This window comes from Nannospalax galili, unplaced genomic scaffold (genome assembly GCF_000622305.1).
Source record: "Nannospalax galili isolate Female #2095 unplaced genomic scaffold, S.galili_v1.0 scaffold298, whole genome shotgun sequence".
Taxonomy (NCBI): Eukaryota; Metazoa; Chordata; class Mammalia; order Rodentia; family Spalacidae; genus Nannospalax; species Nannospalax galili.
In genome coordinates, this window is record NW_008344488.1 from 2,055,579 (window position 1) to 2,077,041 (window position 21,463).

General features: G+C 37.3%; 1 protein-coding gene across 1 annotated transcript in view; it reads left to right on the top strand.

Moving 5' to 3' along the window:
• Phlpp1 (PH domain and leucine rich repeat protein phosphatase 1) overlaps positions 1-21,463 on the top strand; it is a 263,807-nt gene that overhangs the window by 55,917 nt on the left and 186,427 nt on the right. The window lies entirely within an intron of this gene.

Consider the following 21,463-nt stretch of genomic DNA (forward strand, 5'->3'; position numbering starts at 1 on the left):
TTTTAGTTTTTTTTTTTGACTGGGTCTCACCTAGCTATGGCTGGCCTCAATCTCCCTGTGTAGCCAAGGGTAACCTTGCACCACAATGGCCAGGTACATTTGATGTACCTTGAATCCAGTTTAGTTCACTTTTACAATTGAAAAGGGGTAGACTGCTTTCTGCTGTTCAGGTACATTCTTTAATTCTTTTATGAATGAGACTAAGAGCCCTCTAGGGGACCCCCCCCCCCCATTTCAGTACAGGCCCAGACTATGGACATATATGATATCTTACTTTAATTTAGAGACAAAATGACCTACAATAACAGTATGTGAAGGTGCTTTGCAGACAATGATGGACTGGCACCATCCTTTGAAATAGTCTGGAAAAAAATTCATTTTGTACCCTTTGTATGTTCACAATGTAGTATTATCAGAAACCCTAAAAAAAAAGATCTCACAAGTAATTATTAACTGACCCTGAACCATGATCCAAGACTCAGGAGTGTCTAACTTGTGGCCTCACACAAAAATGGAAACTTAAGACATTATGAGACTTTTTTTGTGACTGTTATTTTTTTTAAACTCAGTTGTGGTTCTGGATTGTGAACTTTGTAGATAATAGTGATGGGTCGGAATGTCAGAAGGTTGATTAAGCCTGATTGTTCAAGGTCTTTTTGTATTTAGTTTATATTTCTATAACTCTTAAGAACAAGCAAACAAGAATATCTACCAAGTGTTCTAGAAATCATTCCTATTCTGTTTATATCACATGGTTTTCAAGGGGGTTCATGTTTGGAGTTTAAATATAAAAAAATTATATGAGTTTGATTTATGATTAATTAAGATATAAATTACTCAAAGGTAATATGTCACACATTTATAATTACTTTAAGATAATGACTGTCTTTTTACTGTAATAGTTATGATAAAGGTGACTTTAGGAAAGAATGCTTTTACTCTTGAGATATGAGTTATAAAATCTACCCAGCACTGGGGAGGCAGAGGCAGGCAGAGCTCTGTGAAATCAAGGCCAGCCTGATCTACATAGTGAGTTCTAGGCAGGCTGGGGCTATGGGAGACCCTGTCAAAAAAGTAAAATAAAATAATGTAAGGTATCTAAAACATAGTTGCTGTTTATTTTTTTTTTTAACCACCACTTTGCATCTAAACAAAATCTAGCGCAGTGATTCACTTAGCTAGTTAAAATTTTCTTCCAGAAATTTTCCCAGCGTGACTCCTTTACTTACTTTTTGTTCTGCTTCCAAAGTATGAATGAACTCACTTCCCCAGCATCTTAGGGAAGTGTAGCAGTTTAAATGGTTCAGTGCAGTAACTTGCCTCTTCCATTGCTCTTTAAACATTCTTTCCTCTGCATAAGTCTGTGTTGTGTGCCTTTGAGATAATTACAGTGCAAAGACCTGTAACTTTATAACTGAGAGAAACTTGTCTATAAGGGGAAGATTTCCACGTGTCTGTCCTAGAGATTGAGGCCCTGGACACCTTCTGCCCTCAGCCATTGTCTTTAGTCAGGTTTATGTATCTTCCATGTAGGAAATCAGGTGACTGTCTCCTTTAGCCTCTTAACAGCCTGTACTGATTCACTGTTTCCATTCCACCAGTGCATTCCTGAGGAAGGAGTCTGAGATGCTGTATCACTGCCATTTCCTTCACAGCCCTTAGATGTTCTTTCTTTGTCCCTTCTTTTAGTTTCTGTTTTTAGAGCCCGTCATTCCATGGTACTAGGACACTGTTGTTTGGTGACAGTAGGCTATTCTGTACCACGTGTTCATTCTTACTACTTCCTGGTCAATTTGACATGTCCCTATCCTCTGTAAATGCGACTTTATCCATAGCACCAGAGATACTTTGGTGGCAGATTTAGACCTACTGCCACTTCAATCAGCAGACACGTTTATAACCTCTCTCCCGAGTGTGTGTGTGTGTGTGTGTGTGTGTGTGTGTGTGTAAAAGAAACAAATCATTCTTCCAAATACTGCTCTATCACCTATCCCCCTCATTTCTAGGCAATCTTATCATATGTCCCTTACCTGTATCACCTCCTAATTTGGGTTCTGTGTCTGCCATTTTAGGAATGTAATTTTCTTGATAATCAGCAAAATGGGAGTGATAATAATATTCTTTGTGGGTGTTAAATGAGTTCATACTTGAAACGCCTGGAACAGTATCTCTGGCATGTGGTAAACACTCAGAGATGTTCGTTTGTATTATGAGTAATTTGCCACATCCACTAATGCCTTTGTCCCTTGTCTCCTTTAAGTATGGACACAAATGTCTATCTTACTATTTTGAAATCTTTTTGTTTCCCTTGGCTACTTTGATGCTTCACTGTTCTTGTTCTTTTCCTGTGTTGGTGCCCATTTTCAACTCCTTTATTAGGGTGTATCCTTTAGGAATCTCTTATTAAATGTCCTTCCATCACATTGCTGCCTTGCACATTTCCCATTTGAGTTACCACTGCTACATTTTCCTAGTCACCAGGATTGTTACCTTGAAATCATCCAAAAATTCTATCTCCTCCTCTGCTTCCCTTTCCACATTGTCCCTAACTGTAACTTTTCCAAACTTCGTCGACTGTACTCTACCATTGCATGCAAGTCTTGTCATGTTGACTCTGTTCCACTTTAGATAACTGGTCATCTCCTTTACCCTCTCTGTATTGCTGCCAGAGTTTTCTTGAAGTTCAGATCTAGTGTTACTCCCCATTGCATGAAGTGGTGCTCTCCAAGGAGGGGCATTTGTACCTTAGTATATATGCCAATAGATACATTTGGAAATGGGAAGAAACTATTAAGATCTGTATTTATGTTTAAATTAAGCTTTACATATTTCACATGTGCATTGACATTAGTAACTTTATATCTGTCATGCATGATATCTTGATCATGTATTGTGAAATAACCCAAGGGAAGAGCGAAAGCTGAGGTAGTAGCCTTCTATTATTTTTTTGTTTCTCAGCATACTGCAAAGTTTATATGTACCTGCTTAAGTAGGCTTTCACAAGGTATGTTATTTAGTTTCTATTAAGCAAATGCTCTCAAAATGGATAAGTAACTTAGAATTGAAGATATTAATGCGAGATAACTAGGAAGTAGATGGAAGAGAGAAAATGTGAGATAACAGTGTATGGGAATCTTTAAGAGTGTCAGGGAGGATATGCGGTCATCTAGTCCCTTTTGTGCTGTGTTTAGGAGAGAACAGGTATGCATACCATCCCTGGCTAAGATGAAAAAAAATTTTTTTAAAACAAGCTATTTACAAGATATAGACTTATAAATATTTATGAGAGAAGGTAGGGATGTATTGGGACCTATTTTATTTTATAAATAATTGTTATCCACAGGTTAAGTCCAAGCTCCCCCTGTAACTCCCAGATTATAGGACAGGTTGCATGTATATAAATGGATATAGAGGTAACAAATGAAAAATATTGCACGATTGGGTTGTAGCTTATTGGTAAAACACTTGCATACATGTATGAGACCTGGGATTTGGTCTCTGGCACTATAAATCAAACCTAACCAAATCAAAGAAATATTCACTTTGGACACAAACTGGGTATCAGGCTCTGAATGCTACTGTTAGAATATCAGAGAATGCAGAAATGAGGAAATACCGGATCAATAAAGTTAATTTTCTAAGAGGAATAGGGAAAGTTTATGTCATGTGCTTATAGTGGATCAAAGAAGCCAGAAATCACAGTTTCTGCTGCCAAATGAGAAAGTCCTAGAATCTGGAGGAATACACCTGTTACTGTGAAAAACTAGAAAGAAGAAAATTATTTGCAAATTTTCATTGAATTTGATTTTTTTGAAAAGATACAACCCATATATGGCAAAATCTAACTCTATTGTAAGAGATTTAAATGAAACAATTTCGATGATTTTAGCTCATGACTCACCTGTGGCATAGGCATGAATTCGGAGGCAATGACTCATAAGAATTTCAATGGCCACAGAGTCTTAGACTACAGGGATTGAACTGTCTCTGAAAATATTTGTATTTGATTGCATTTCCGAGTAGGTAAACAGGGAACACCTGTTTCATTCTGTTGGCAACATGTTTAAAGGCAGGAGGCAATACAGAAGATAGTGTATTGCTTTTAGATTGCAGAAACTAGGCTTTTATTTTCTGTTTGGTTTAATAGAATACCATAGCAAAAGGAACAACAACCCCCCCGCCCCACCATTCCCAATTGCTTTAGGGAGTGGCCCTTTTCAATTAGGCTGTCTTTATCTACAGACTGGTCTGGAACAAAAGATGCTAATATACAGTATTTGGCTGGTACTTGTTACCACATCAACTGTAAAGGTGAGTTGATGTGAGGCATAAGTTCCTTAGAGTTCCTAGGAGAGAAGGATGGGGATCCTTTAAGTGCCTCTGTATGAATCCCTATTTTGTCTGTAAATTTGTTTTCATTGCCATTTAATTTAATTGCTATCTTAGAAGCTATCCAAAGTGTGAGATTATAAGTTTGAAAGGTACAATGTAATAAAGAAGCCACAGCTTGGAAGAAAAGTTTCAGCTGTTATGATTAAAGAAAAATACAAATAAAAAAATCTTATGAACCAATATTGTCTTCAGTTCTTTAAGCCCCAGCACAGTGAGAATGAAAGGGACTGACTATATGAAAAGGACCCAAAATCCAGACCTGTGCAGGAGGAAGCACAGCATGAACATACATTGAAAACAACTCAACAATGTCATTGGCTAGCAATGGAGCAGAATAACGCTGGAATATGAGTCTATTAATTGCACTTCCCTGTAAACAAGAAGAACTATACAAAAAGAGTCTCTAACAACTGCATCTATCTGGAATGAGAAAACAGGACAAGAAATTCTCTGAAAATCCCAAATTTGTCACTAAAGTGTATCTAGATCACATTTCATTATTTTTGAATATAATTTTGCTAAGTTTGGTTGTAGTTATAGTAGAGATATACAGCTGGGAAAGAGGTTGCTATAGGCATTCTTGGTGACAGTATCAGGCAAGCATGTGGGTGGAGATGAGAGCTAATTACCTAACAATGAGAAAAGGGAGAAAAATTGAAAGCAAAAATGAGGGTTTAGAATTTTGGAAACTGGATTCTATCAGGACACAAGCAAGCAATTTATACTCTTTCAGCCTTTAAGTATTGAAGTTAAAATTATTTTATAGGTTTGAAAAATGGTTTATATGCTGTGTTCTCTAGAGTTATGGGATGCAAATGGTAGTGTTTTGTGGTGGTGGCTACTCTCATTGTTTTTCAGAGTTAGATAGGAATCAAAGTTTACTATATCATGCATAAAATGATTTTTAAGAATAAAGATTATGCTAGATTGAGCCGTTAGAAATAGCTTGTCTCTAGAAACTGTTAATAACTGTTCATTCCCTTAGCATTCTATGTACAAACTTCAAAAACCACGTAATTGAAAAAAACAAAGTTAAGTGTGATTAGAACTTGTAGATTAGAAATATACACAATTGAACCTAAAGAGATGGCTCATCAATTAAGATCACTTGCTGCTCTTACAGAGAACCTGGGTTCAGTCCTCAGTACCTACATGGCAATTAACAGCCATCCACAACTCCAGTTCCAGGGGATCTGATGCTCCCTTCTGGCCTCTGTGGGCACTGCATGCACATGGCACACTTACATACATGTAGGCACATATACATATAAAGTAAAAATAAATAAATCAAGAAAAGAAATACACTTAATTTTAATTGTCCATTAGATATAAATCTTTCTAAAATATATTTCATTGAGAATTGTATTTGCATCATTTCCATCCCTTCCTGTCCCCTTCCATCTCCTCTCATGCATCCCACTCCCTCACAGTTTCTTGTCCTTGTTTTTATTGTTACATGTACATACATCATTTATAAATATATATAACACAGTGAGTTATTTTTACATATAATTCTTGACTAAACCTTTCAATATGGAATCAAATGTCCATGGCAGGCAACATCTTAAAGAGGATTAAGTTTAATGTCAGGCTGTTTTATAGTTTTGATGCATATCATTGTAGAAGAAAATTAATGACTGCAATTGAAAGAAATGGTTTCTGACTTTGAAATGATTAGACTAGGTAGCTGTTATTGTGTTCGGGAAGGAGAATAAAGCACAAGAATTTAAAACAAACTTAGGTATTCTTTATTTCTAAAATGTGTCTTTAAAATATTCAAAGAAATGTCTCAGCTATTTTATTTTCCCTAAACAAGGAAAAATAATATATTGCATCAATTACTTTCTGGGACTGATGACTTCTTTTTTTTTCTTAAATTTGTAAAACATATTTGTGTGTGTGTGTGTGTGTGTGTGTGTGTGCGCGCGCGCGTGTGAACATACATGCCATGGCGCACATCAGAAGACAATTTCTGAGAGTTGGTTGTCTCCTTGACTATCTGGGTTCTGAAGATTGAACTCAGGTCATCAGGCTTGGCAGTAAGTGCTGATGTTATTTCATTGCCCCAATGGCTTCTTTTTAATTTTTCTATATTTTATGTATAATTTACCGGGCAACAAAGGGATAGTTGAAAAATAGCTTTATAAAAAACCTTTGATAAGAATTTTAACAATAGCAAACCCAAATTCTTTTTCCCTGTTTTCCAGATTTTTTAAGAGACCTATATCCAAAATGGGTAATAGTCTCTGAATGCAAGTAACAACTCATCAACTGTAAATGCATGAGCTTAGAACCTGTCCATCTTGTTAACATTGATTCCAGATTTCAAACCAACCTCTGTCATGGCTTCTTGTTCTTCTTGTACCTGCATTCATCAAATGTCATGCTTAAATAATTTTTCCAAAATTATGGACAATTCATAAGTTAGTTGATGAGTGGAGGGCTGTTATCTTTGCTTCATAATTGCAACATATTTCTATTCTTTGGTTTGTAAAACCAGTTAGTATTGTCATCTAATGAGTAAGTTTCATTCTCATGTATTTCTTTAGTCTCTTGTAGTCAATATATTTTAACTTATAATCCACCACTGAATTATATGAGGCACATTTGACACACCAACATGACAACAAAGGAATGCATGAATTGTTGGGCCTTTTTGGCAAAATGGTGTACTACAAGCTGGTGTTGCAAAATACCCTATGATGGCCTTTTATGTTGAATGATTTATTGGATGACAATATTATACTGTGATTTGTGTGCTTAGAAATGTTCTGGTCAGGAGTTGGAGAGATGGCTCAGCAATTAAGAAGCACTGGCTTCTCTTGCAGAGTACCTGGATTAGGTTCCCAGCACTCACGTGGCAGCTAATAACCATCTGTAACTCTACTTCCAGGGGATTTAACACCCTTCTCTGGCCTCTGTGGGCATTGCACACACATGATACACTTACATGCATGTAGGCAAAATACTCATATGTAAAATGAGAAAAAAATTCTGCTTACATATCATCTCTTGAATGTAAGTAAAATCTCTAGGCTATCTTCAATTGAAGACTCATGGCTAGATTGATAAATATCATCATTAAAATCTAGAGTGCTATTTGAATTTTAGCATGCATTTATTGATTTAATTGAAACGTATCTACTTTTCCAACTTTCTTTGTTATAATGGGCAGAAAATGAAAAAAATGCAAATTTTCAACCCTGTTCAATGAAAACTAATGTTTAGCCTAAAATGTTAACCTAAAATGTTTTTTTAATACTTTGAGCAATGTAGCAAGAAAGTTGAAGAGATTATACAATCGTAACAGTTCATTTTTATGTCATTCTTTTATAGATATTTACACGATTTTGTTTTTTTATTGTAGTCTTATTATTTTTATTTTATGTGTACGAGTGTTTCACCTGCATGCATGTAAGTGCACCCATGTTGCACAAAGCCCACGGAGGCCAGAGGGCGTTGGATCCCCTGGAACTAGTTATGGACAGTTGTTAGCTACAGTGTGGGTGCTGAGAATTGCACCCAGGTCCTCTGGAAGAGCAGCCATTACTCTTAACTGCTGAGTCATCTCTCCAGTCCTGTAGTAATTTTTTTAAAAAAAGCATAGTTGGGAATAATTGATTGGCTAATAATGAAGTAATTCTTAGGGTGGTGAAATAACAAAGTTTTTTAAGATACAGACAAAGTGAGATCACTGAGAATCCTTGATGTTTCTTAGATTTATAAAATGGTCCTGTCTATTAATTGGGCAGATGAGATGCTGTCTTCATTCTTTAGAAGACCCTTAAGAAAACAACAGCCCTCCAAATAGACTCATTTAAAAAAGAAAGTCAAAATGCTAAAATGAAGTACAGTGGACATTGGCAATATGCTGATAGACAATCAAGATTGTATGCAGTTTGATTTTTTTTTTTTCCCTCTTTCCAAGTATTGTTCACTGTGGCTGAATTAAACTGTCAGCTCCTGTATGAGATTTGCACATTATGGGCATGTAGCTTGGTGTAGGGACGTGCAAGGGGATTTGAGTTAGACCAGTTTAATTTGGGGCATTATCTGCTGCTGAGTTTTCACCTTGGGAAAGTCACTTGGCCTCTGAGAGCTACTAAGGGACTGTAAAGTCCCATATTTAAATGTGATGATGAATGAGAAAGGCTTGGACTGAAAGGTGATGCCTTCTTGCTGAGGTCAAGTAATGATTCTCTCTCTCCTCTCTCCTCCCTCTCCTCCCCCCTCTCCCCTTCTCCCCTCCTCTTCCCCTCTCCCCTCTTCTCTCTCCCCTCTTCCCCTTCCCTTTCCCCCTTTCTCCTCCCTCCTTCCCCCTCTCCTCTCTCTCCCTTCTCCCCTGCCCCCTTCCTCCTCCTCCCTCCTCTCCTCCCTCTCTCTCTCTCTCTCTCTCTCTCTCTCTCTCTCTCTCTCTCTCTCTCTTCGTTCTCTCACTTTCATGCACGCCCAAGCAGTAAATTTGGAAATTGCCTTGGAAATTTGTATTTGTTGAGATGGTATTTTAGGTAATAACAATTGTACCTGTGTTCCTGATTTCTTGTTTAGAAAACTACCCTTCATCAAATGATCCATGTTACAGGATAATTTTGTGAGACTATGAAAGTGTGAATGTGCTTCTGTCTGCAAATAAAATAATATGTCAGATTAAATGAATAGCACGATGTAATGTGAATAAACTTACTCCTAAAAATCAAATCTTAAAAAAACAAAACTATTTTAGGGGCTGGGGAGATGGCTCAGTCTTACAAGCAGGAAGACCTAAGTTCAGATTCCCAAGACCCATTTAAAACAAAATACAACTAAACTAGTAAAACAAAGCAGGCACAATTTCAGGATCCCTGGGACTTGCTGGCTAACCATCCTAGCCAGTCAGTGAACTCAAGGTTCAATGAGAGACCCTGTCTCAAAAAAATCAGATGGAAAGAGACAGGAAGACACCCACTCATGCACATGAACACACACACACACACACACACACACACACACACACACAGAGGGAAAAAAAAAAGGAAAAGAAAGCAGACCCATTTTGATTCTCCTATTTATCAACCCCCTTTTCCTTTTCTAGGAAGCATCTTTAAAATATAACCCTTTAAATAACCTTTAAAAAAATCACAGTAGTCACACTTAAAGATTTCCTTTCTAAAACTGACTCAGCTGAATTGTCAGCCCTATCAATCTATTAAAACTGCTCCCCAAGGTCACAGAAGACCCGGTAGCAAAGTCTATGAGATTCTATGAGGCATTCTTTGTCTTCACTTACTGTCATCAAATCGATCCCTAGCCATTCAGATAATAATTTTGTATAAATAACTCCAAAAGCTACATTCAGCATAGATTTTATCCTCTGGATGCTTAGATGCACTCACATTCATTAGCTCTTTTGGCTTTTTTGTAGGATGTCCCAATGGAACCACAGTTTAACTTGAGTAAAGTTGCTACTACTTCATTATGTATGCTTCCTTTTTTTTTTTTTTTTGAAGTATAATAATGGCATGGGGAGGCCCCTTTTTGCTTAGGTTTGCTATGTTTTTTTTGGGTATGATTTTTTATTAAAACACACTTACCCTTTTAAAATATAAAAAAAAATTTTTTTTTTTTTTGAAGTATAATAATGGCATGGTGAGTCACCTGTTTGCTTAAGTTAGCTATGTTTTATTGAGGTATGATTTATTATGTAATAAGCTGTACCCATTTAAAGTATATAATGTGTGGTGATATCTTGACTACAACCACAGTTAAGAGGTACATATTTTCATCATTCAAAAGTTTTCTCATACCACTTTGTAATCAATTCATCTCTTCTTTCCCTTGAGCCTTTAGGGAAACATTGATTTGCTTTCAGTCATAGGTTACTTTGCATTTTCTATAGTTTAATATAAACTTTATGTAAATTACAATTATTCAAGTTTTAGTCTTCTATAAATTTTATATCAGTATAATATGCTGTCAAGATTTTTTTTAAAGAAAAAAATTTAATATGATATCCTGTCTTTCTGTGACTGTATTTGTTCTATAGGTACATATATTTCCAAACATATATAAATATAAATAGATTTATGTTAAGGAGTTAGCTTACTTGTGGGGACTGGCAAGTCTAAAGCTTTTAGAACAACTGAGAAGATAGAAAGTTATCCTTGCAAGGTAGGAATTCAGGGCAGGAACCTGGAGGTGGGAGCTGGAACACAGGCTGCAGAGGAACACTGCCTACTGGCTTGTTCCCCTGGCCCCTGTTCAGCATGCGTTCTTGTACAACATAGGCCCACCTGCTCAGGGGTGGCACCATACACAGTAGGCTGGGCCTTCCTACATCACTCAATAATCAAGAGGATGCCCAACATATATGGCTACAGGCCATTCCATTTGAGGCAATTCACCAGTTGAGGCTCCCTCTACCCAGGTATGTCAAGGTGACAACTAAAGCAATCCAGCACACTTTTTCTCTGAGAAATCTCAGTTTTTGTCCTTATGTCCTATGACTATACAAGGCTCACCCACATTAGCCAGGGAAGTCTATATAAAGAAAGCCAACTGGTAGATGTTAATCCTATGCATAAAATATACCCACAGCAACACCTAGACTATTGTTTGACCAAACAGTTGGACTTCATTGCATAGGCAAATTGACATTCAAAATTTGGCTGTCACCTAAGCTGTGTATGCTTTTTATTTTTTGATGTTTGTGTTGGCGATCATGCCAGCATACATTCCTGCATGTGGAGGCCAGAGACCAACCTTGGAGTCATCCTCAGAAACACTGTCCAGTTCCTTTGAGACAGTCTTAGTTATACAGTCTTAGATTGCTTGTATTCAGTATAACAATTTTGAGTTTTACCTACATTGTATTCCTTTTTTTTAAATTGCTGAATGATACTCTATTGTATGAATGATGAGGTTAGTCATTCTTTTGATGGAAACTGCAGCAAGTTCCGCTAATATGAATAATATTCTAGGAACATTGGTATATTAAACTTTCTCTCAATGTATTATTTCTTGTAGGTAAAAAAAGATTTCTGTCATTTGACTTTTATTGTTGTATTTACAGCATCTTCTGGTAGGTGCTTGTTTAAATTCTGTGAGAAACCACCAAGCAGTTTTCCAGGAGTTGTATCATTTCCAGAGTTTGTACATTGCTTTGAGAGAGCCAGTTACTTTATGTACTCTGCAATACTTTTTGTTAATCTTTTTAATTTTAGTCATTTGGATGGGTGTACAAAAATACCTTGCTGCTTCTATTTACATTTCTTTGATGAGAAGCTTTTGAGCATCTTTGTTTTTGTTTTTTTGAGACAGGTTCTCTCTATGTAGTCCAGGCTGGCCTCCATCTCAGGATCCTCCTGCTTCAACTTCCTGAGTGCTCAGATTATAGGTGTATACTCCATGCCTGGCTCAGGTCTTGAGCATCTTTTCTTAATGATATCTTCATTTGTGAAAAATGGTTGTATAAATCTTTTGCCTACTTTCCCTCGTTTGATTGTTACTGAATTGTGAGAGTTTATGTGTACATGTATATGTTGCAAATATTTTATCCTGTTCTTTGGCTTCTTGTGTTTTCTTTTTAAAGGAATTTTATTTATTATTTTGTGTGTGTGTAAGAGAGAGTACAGGTATATTTGTTCTACAATGTGAGTGTGGAGGTTAGAGGACAACTCTGTGGAATCAGTTCTCTCCCTTTTTACTTGGGTTCCAGGGATTGAACTCAAATCACCAGCCTTGACCCACTTAGCTATTTTAGGGGTCCTGGTTTTAGCTTTCCCATGTTCCACTTTGTATGTTGTTTGTTTTGACATTGGTTGGTAACTGTGTGCTGCAGATTTTTCATGATAGACTTCTTTCTCCTGGATTAAGGGCTCTCTTAGACTGTAGTTTTTGTTTAAGCTTTTATTGTTTTGTGCTTTCACATGAGAACTCCTCATTGGTATCCTGTGTTTGGTGTCTTTAATGTATTTCCGAAATGTCACAAATTATTCTAGAACCCAGACTGTTCATGTTCCTACTCCCTGTGTGGACAAGTCCTCGATAAATAACCATTTCCTAAGGTACCTTGTCTAGGTGATGTCCCCTGATGGAATTTCCACATTACAGGATGTGACAAGGAGAGAGAATAAATCAGCTTTTTTTGTGAAGGATTAATCCCAAATTTGGAAGATTTAGGCATGACATTTACTGTATTTATGACATCTTAGTATTGTTCATATTATTAGCCTGAACTCTTTAATATTTTATATTCTCCCCAGGACCTAACAGACTACTGTGACATAGGAAACTTTACTGTTTTTTACTGGGAAGAGTCGGCTTTTTAGGATTAAAATGAATACCAGTGTTGGAAATCATATTGATTTTAGAAGTGTACTAGGTAACCCGTAATCTTTGGAGGTAGTATTTTTTTTAATCGTGTGATTTTTATTTAGAGCACCTAATTTAATGAAAATAATATAGAAGAGGAAATAAACCTTCACTTTAATTAGGAAGTAAGTAGCTTTTGTTGGACTGGAAGTTGAAGATGTCTTGAGAATGGCAAGGGCATCATTAATTCATTAATTTGAATTTTCTTCAACATGATGTACTATGGAAATCTACTAGGGCTTTGCTGTTGTTTTGCTCTGAGATACTGATTTTTAGGCAAGATTATTCTTAGAAATGCATGTGTATTTGTTCAAATTAGGTATTCATTAGAGGGTTCTTGAAGGTACCTTGTAAAACCGTCTTGTTACTACTCTCCTAGCTAGCACATAGGCCAAGTTATCCAGAAGACAGAGTAATTCAGCATGTGGAACAACTTTTAGTTTATTGATTTAATGCCCAGAGCTTGATGATGAAGGCTTAGAATCATTCCTTAGCATTTTACACACGCTATACAATGGAAATAATTTAAGTTAAACGTTCTCACTCCTGTGTTCCTTTGAGGTTAGCTGTGGCTTGTACATCTTATCTCAGGGAATGATAGTTGAAGGTGATGAAAACCTGAAAGGCTGGGTAGAATTTGTAATGATTTTGTTGTATTCATATGTAGTTAGGTCCTGTTGTGCTTCTATTTAAAACCTTCCAGGGGTTTTCCATTTTACTGAAAATGAAATACAAATACCCCAGCAGGTCTGTTTGCTTCTGCCTTCCTCAGACTTACCTAGTCCTCTCTTCCTCTTGCTTTACTCACTGTATCTGAACCAGCAAGCTCACTCCTGCCTAAGCCCTTCAAGCTTCTGTTTCTTTTCCTCTTTCTTCAGACCCAGTGCCCTTTTCAGGTCTTAGATCATTGTCACTTCCCGAGAAAAGGTCTTTATCAATAGTTTCTACTCCTCACTAGTCACCCACTCCATTACATTGCTTTTATTTCCTCCTTGGTTGGCACATATCATTAGCCCCTCATTGGTCAATAATCTTTTCCAAAGCTTTATTTTTATTTAATTCATTATTTTTATTTTATGTGTACGAGTGTATTGCCTACATGTATGTAACTGCACCCATGTTGTGCAGTGCCCGCGGAGGTCAGAAGAAGGCATCGAATTCCCCTGGAACTGTAGTTATGGATGACTGTTAGCTGCCATGTGGGTGCTAGGAACTGAACCCAGGTCCTCTGCAAGAGCAGCCAGTGCTCTTAACTATTGAGCCATCTTTCCAGCTTCCCTTTCCAAAGCTTTGCCTTGCTGCTTTACCCTCAGTGCTGTGTCCCCAGTGCACAAAAACATATGATAGCTACTTCCTAATTGTTGGGAGAGATGACATATTCTCACTGAAATAAAGTGACAAATCAGAACCACCTTGTATCTAAGCAGGTACTAATTCATACAGTTGCCATTTAAATTACTCAATAATTGATTTATCTTTTCATTATACAGTACAGAATTCAATCATGGTAGAAACAGATACTCTCTTTTGTGGCTGGAACTGGCATGCAGATAAAGTACCCTGCCATGTATTCAGTTTGTTAGGTTAGGATTTCTCTTCTAGTTATTTAAGACAAATGGCTGGATAATAATTGTCTTTTAAAGAAATTGTATTAATTCCAAGGCATTCAAGACTTGCTAAAATGTTGTTAGTTTAAATGTTGGTTTTTCGTTGTATTAAATCATGGAGCTACAGGGAGGTAGGTTGAGAAAGTCAGAACTGGAGGTCAGGAAGCCCAGGCTTCTCTTGTAGCTCTGCCAGTAGCCAGTTCTGCACATGAACGTTTTGGCTCTTACTTCCCTAATTTATAAAATAATGGGGTTGAATGATATGATCCCAAATGTCTGTCTCCTTTTAACAGTGTATAATGATGTAATTCTGGGCATAACCCAGTCATTTTTGCACTTCTGGGAATTTGATAGGTTGCTTAGATATGTGGTATATGTGATAGTTACCCACATATCATTAAACTTTTGTAAAAATGAAAAGTCAAATTGTTTTTTTTTTTCATTTAGCTGAATATCAAGACATCAAAAAATTCAGAAGTGGTTTATTATTTCATTCATTTTTAAATTTGTTTTTGGCAGTGGCTGTGGTAAGAATACCAAACATAATGGTTTAGGGGAGAAACAAAATCCCCCTAGAGGGTTCTTAGTCTCATTCATAAAAGAATTTAAGAATGGACTGAAAGGGAAGCTTTAGGACAGTTTTATTAGAACTTAAAGAAAAATCCTCAGGGCAGGCCATCTGTAAATTTAGGCAACTGCCTTGAAGAGGAGAATGAAGGGAAGGAGGAGAAAAGCCATTAGGGCATGCAGGCTTATGAAGCGGTGGGGGGAGTCCCCTAGGGGGTTTTTAGTCTCATTCATAAAAAGAATTTAAGAATGGACCCAAATGGAAGCTTTAGTACAATTTTATTAGAATTTTAAGAAAAATCCTCAGGGCAGGGGAGCTGGTAATCTTGCTTGCTGCCTTAAGGAGGAGAATGATGGGGAGAAAAAAGAAAGCCACGAAGCCATGCAGGTTTAGAGCCTGCATGGAGGTCAGACATGTAGCTGACTGGCAGCCACATGGTTGGGAGAAACTAGAGAAAAAGTAAGAATTCAGAAAAGCAGGAAGACTTACAGAGAGCTGGGTCCAGAAGCACTGTACTAGGAGGCAGGATTCCAGGTGGAAAAATTCACTGTCTCATCAACACACTAGGTATTCTACCCATCTCTTTAGCATAACTTAAAGTGAACCTAGGGATGGTCCTATGACCAGATGATTGACCAGTGAAACTGGAAAGGTGGGTTTTCCAACAGATCAACGAGAGATTTTATAGTCTTGATCAGGTAAACTTATGGGGCTATTTGCTACTCTAACATTTAGAGTCTGCATGGAGGTCAGACACATGGTGGACTAGTCACCACATGACAGGGAGAAGGAAGCTTTAGAGAAAAAGTAAAGAAATACAAGATGCTAGGGTAGCCCAAAGCATTAAAGAAAGCATGCTTAGAAAAGGGATATGAAGAAGAAAAGGAGAGGTTATACTTAAGAATTCTGAAAAATGGGAAGACTAACAGAGACCTATGTCTATGGTCAGGTCCAGAGGCACTGCACTAGGAGATGGGGATTCTAGGCAGGAAAAGTTCACTATCTCTTCAACACAATAGGTATTCCATCCATCTCTTTAGCATAACTTAAGGTGAACCTTCCTTCATAGGGGTGGTTCTAGCACCCAGGTGATTGACCCGTAAAACTGGAAAGGTGGATCTTACAACAGATAGAGATTTTATTTTATTATTTTTATTTTATGTGTATAAGTGTATTGCCTATATGAACGTAAGTGCACCCTTGTCATGCTTTGACTGCAGGGGTCAGAGGAGGGTGTTGGATCCCCTGGAACTGGAGGTATAGATGGTTGTTATCTGCTATGTGGGTGCTGCGAATTGAACCCTGGTCCTCTACAAGAACAGCCAGTACTCTTAACTACTGAGCCATCTCTCCAGCTCCCAAATTTTATTTTTTGATCAGTTAATCTTATGGGGATTTTTGCTACTCTAAGAATAGTTTATAGGAGGTCTTGATTTTAAATATATATATATTTTATTTATTATTTTTATTTTTATGTCTGTGCATGTATTGCTTGCATGTAGGTAAGTGCACCTGTGTGGTGCAATGCCCATGGAGGTCAGAAGAGGCTGTCAGATCCCCTGGGACTGGAGTTACAGACAGTTGTTAGCTGCCATGTGGGTGCTGGGATTCGAACCCAGGTCTTCTGCAAGAACAGCCAGTGTTCTTAACCACTGAGCCATCTCTCCAGCCCCAGGAGGTCTTGATTTTAAAACAGTATTATTTAAGTGAACAATAATATCTTATCTTTAGGATAGTTTGATTTTAACACTAGTTTGAGGATCCCCACCTTTTTCTTATTTAGAAATCATTTAAGAATTTTTGTAATGGACTTAACCTAGTATGTGTATTATCACAACAGATTTATGTTAAGTTTTCATAATTCTTCATTGATATGAGATACATAAAGGTTTTAAGGAACATAGAGTGTGGTTTCTGTTTTCTGTATGTAGTTTAGTTGTCTTGATACTACAGTGTGGTTGGCAGTATCACTTCTGTCATTTACTAAAACACAAATTGCTAGGCCCTACCCTGAGTTTCTGATTTGGTAGGGCTGGTGTGGAGGCTAAGAACTTGTATTCGCACAAATTCCTATGTTATATTATATTGATAATGGTGGTCTGAGGGCCACAGCCCGAGTACCACTTGCAGATTGTCAAGTATTTGGTTGCATGAGCTATAGTCTGGGGTCCTCTGTTGTACACTGATGCGTCTCAGCAATTCCTGGGTCCTCCTCCCCTTGTACTGTGATGGTTAGATTCCCTCCATTATATGATACTTCCTTTCCAACTTCCTGAAAGAGTGAGACATAACAAATTTTTAAAATATTTATTTTTATTTTATGTGTATGGGTGTATTGCCTGCATGTATGTAAGTGCACCTGTGTCATACAGTGCCTGCAGAGGTCAGAATAGGGCATTGGCTCTCCTAGCACTGGAGTTACAACAGTTGTTAGCCACCATGTAGGTGCTGGGAATCCAACCCGGGTTCTCTGTAGGAGCAACCAGGTGAAGTCAGTAACTTTAACCTTTTGAATTGTGTGCCTAGAAACCATGAATTCAGATGTGACAGGCAGTTTATTCTTGTCAGCTGAGAATCTGGCTTTGAAATAAAAAAAGATTTTAGTTTTAAGTTTGACTTTATCATTTATTGGCTATTCCAGTGTGGGAAAACTATGTAACTTAAAACAATCTTAGTTTTCTTATATATAAAATGAGATGGTAATATTTGCCTTATGGGATTATTGTGAGGATTTTATTTTTTATACAGTTTATCATATTTAATTCTTTAGATAATAACTAGTGGTTTTAGGAAAACTTAAATGTGGGCTGGAGAGGTGACTCAGTGGTTAAGAATGTTCTGGTCCTGATTTTGCAAAGGACCAGAGATTGGTTCTTAGTACCCACATCACATGGTTCATAGTCGCCTGTAACTCTAGCTCAAGGGGAATCCTTCTGGCCTCCATGGGTACCCTCATATATACACACAGTGACACACATACATAAATAAAAATAAATCTTAAAAAAAGAAAAACGGAAAACTTAAATGTCAGTTTAAATGGTTATGAACTTCGATGTAGTATGGGGCAGTGCTGCACTATTCATTTCTTGCCCACCTAACCTGCTTTCTGGACGTATTCATGGGTAGCAGACAGCTAGGGGTTTGCTGTGTTCATATAGATCCGCTCCTTCGTACTTGTTTGGAAATACTATGTCTTGTTCCTACCTAACCTAGCTCTGTATCCCTGGGTATTAGCTGTGCTCCCGATTCTACATCAAGCCCTTCTTGCTCTGATGACCTGTGTGGCCTGTTCCTAACTCCAATATGACCTGTTCTGGTGTGATTCTGAGATTCTCTTTTGGCATGAAATTAGTGTAGTTAGAGTTATGTAAGGAGCTCTGCTCTGCTCTACTCTCCGACTTGGAACAGGATGTGTTTTGTTTTTCTTTTGTCACAGAATTAGAAATTTTCATTTTAAAATTCAGTATGTTTTTCCAAATGTATGTGGTTTTAATTTTATTAGATTTAAAGGACAACATTTTCTTTTAAATTTAAACTCTAGTTTTAGTACTTGAATGTTCATTAGAAACAGTCTAAGGAAGAGAACTTGATTTACTCTAGTCTCTTAAACAGAACCTACAGTCACAGATGTTAGTTCGGTTGGAAAATATTTGAGAAGATTTTTGTTGTGAATTTTGTAGATTGGAGTGGAGATTCCCTAAGAAGCTGAGCTGCTTGTTTAGTTTTTGTGAGAAGTACTGGTTATTCTGTCACACATGCCTTGTGGCAGTGGCTTGTCATTGTTACCATTTTCTTTTTCCTTTTTGTTGTGACCATGAATTCTCTGTTGTTCTAAGCCCTTTTGTAATGCTTTATTTTCAGCCACACTTATGATTTCACGCTTTTCAGGCGCCAAAGGGTTTGCTTGTTTTTGTTAAACATTTAAACAGTGTGCTCTCTATTTTCATTTCACCTCACCAGGACTCATCTGGTTCATTTTAGCAAATATATATGAACCTTCCCAATTGAGCACTTATTTCCTAATTATGATTTTTGTTTGCATTTATGAGGGAGAACATGGAGGGAGAATCATACAGGGAGAACAGAAGCCCCAGATTATAAACATTCATCTATAAAGTCACAGAAAATTTGTGAGTGATATAGGAATAAGATATAATAGTTTTACTTGATTGAAATTTGATATTTAAATCCAGTAGAATAAGTTAAGGTTGGTACATAGTATCACCTAAAATGATGAAAAAGACGTGCTGTCTATGAAGGATTGAATAATGTTGTCCCTTGGGATTCACAGGTTATTGGAGTGAGGCCCCCTCTCCCCTCAGCAAAATCTGAGGATGTTCAAGTCCCTAATATTCTCACTCGCACTTTAAATCACCTCCAGATACTTAAAACACCTAGTAAAATGCAAATGTTATGTAAATAGTTATGCTGTATTGTTCAGAGAATAGTGACAATAAAAAGAAGTATGAATAGGCTCAGTACACAATAGTCCTGCCTTCCCTTAAATAATTTGGAGGTGTGGTTGGTTGAATCTGTGGATATAGATGTATGACTAAAGACCCTATGGAGGGTCTACTGTAATAAATAATGGAGTTCTGCTTGCTGTTTATACTATTGCTTAGAAATATTAATGCAGTATAGACTTATATGCAAGTTTTATTTATATAAATTTGGATATATATTTATACTCTATCCTTTGCATTAAGTATAAATGGTTTAAATGTAAAAGAATTTACAGAAGAAGGAATTTACAAAGATTATTTTACCCTATTCAGTGATTTAAGTAGCTGTCTCCAGGTTAGAGACAACTTGCCCATACATTTTTTTAGGGTAGGGAGAAGTAACAAGCAAGAGTGACTTAATGTTGAAGGCAGTGTAGCATATACAGATCAATGTAGTGGTGATTTTGACCAACGAAAGTCAGATGTTTTTGGAGTAAAAAGTCATTCGATATTTGGCTCTAGTGGTCTGTTCTTTGCTATTTGTGATAGATTTAAATGAATTTATTACTTTTATGATTTTAAAAAATTGCACTTTAGTTGGGGAGGTCATAGATCTTAGAGAAAACCCCAAGGCTGTCATATTCCTAGACAAATGTAATTTCTTACTATGTGCAAAATATGGATCCTTATATTTATAGACAGGTATCCCAGTCACCACTCATCAAAGAAGCTTCTTTTTCAACAGACAGATTATTAAGCATTCTACAACTGGTCACACACAGGGATTGTCTGTGAATTGCCCAAAGCCTAAGTGACACATCTATGATGCAGCCTCTATACCTAAGGTTCACAGAACATAGGAAAAGGGGTGAAGAGAACATTGATGCATCTTTCAGTTCTCACCAATGAAGCTCCCTCATGCAGCAGAGGGCTAGGAATATACAAGGTCATAAAGGGCAAAAACATACAGAATAAGGGTCTACAGAGTGTGGGTCCTTGGACAGAACTCCTGTATTAAAATCCACCCATCCAGGGCTCAGGGACAATTGTGGAAGAAGGGGTGGAAAGATTGTAAGAGCCAGGGAGGAGGTGCATGACCATATGGAAATAGAGTTCTCCAGGCTCCTGGGACCCATCTCATATGAACCTGCAGCAATGGTGTCAGCATGCACAAGACCCATGCAGACTCAAGCAAACAAAAACTCAGCACAGAACTGTGGAAATGGACAGGAGGCCCCAATCTTAGCCAAAGAATTTTTGGCAGCTGATTAGTGTTGGGAGAGGAAGAGCTGATCTTCTTGAAGAGAGGGACTCTAGATAGGCTGACTAGACCTTGCACTTGGATGCATTTGCACTGAGGGACATCTGGGGACACTAACTTGACATGATAGGACTTAACACAAATGACAGAATGTATGAATTCCAGTGGTGGTGGGGCAATGGGAAAGGGGGTATAAAGATGACTAAGATGTTTTCTATGAAATACACAAAGATTCAATAAAAAATAAAAAATTAACACTTAACTTATTTGTATATGACTGGTTGCCACAACACACATATGGAGGTCAAAGAACAATTTAATGGGAACTGGATCTCTCTTTCCATAAAGTGGATCCTGGGGATTGAACTCAAGTGCTAGGCCTGGCACCCACTGAGCCATCTCTCTTTTACGATGTTTTTAACACTCAGGTATTATTTAGGTAGATTCCAATTCTCAGATGTAAGTAGCTTTAATGAGATTTATGAGAATCTCTGAGCAGTTTAGGGGTTTTAATAAAATATTGTTAAGATACAAATGGTTTCTATCAGTGGTACTCCTGTTAAAACTTGGTTAGCCCTATTTGTTTCTAGAGTTAAAAGATGACTCACCTATGGGTACTAGATGTTGATTTTGCTCCTTTGGTCTTTAGGTAAATGCCACATTGTAATAGTTATTACAAGAAGCCATTGTGTTACACTTATGAATGGGTGAATGGGTGTCTTTTCTCATTCATGAATAGCACCATGATCAAGGACATTTCTCCTCCTTTCCTTTCCCTTTCCCTTTCCCTTTCCCTTTCCCTTTCCCTTTCCCTTTCCCTTTCCGTTTTTCCTTTTTCCCTTTC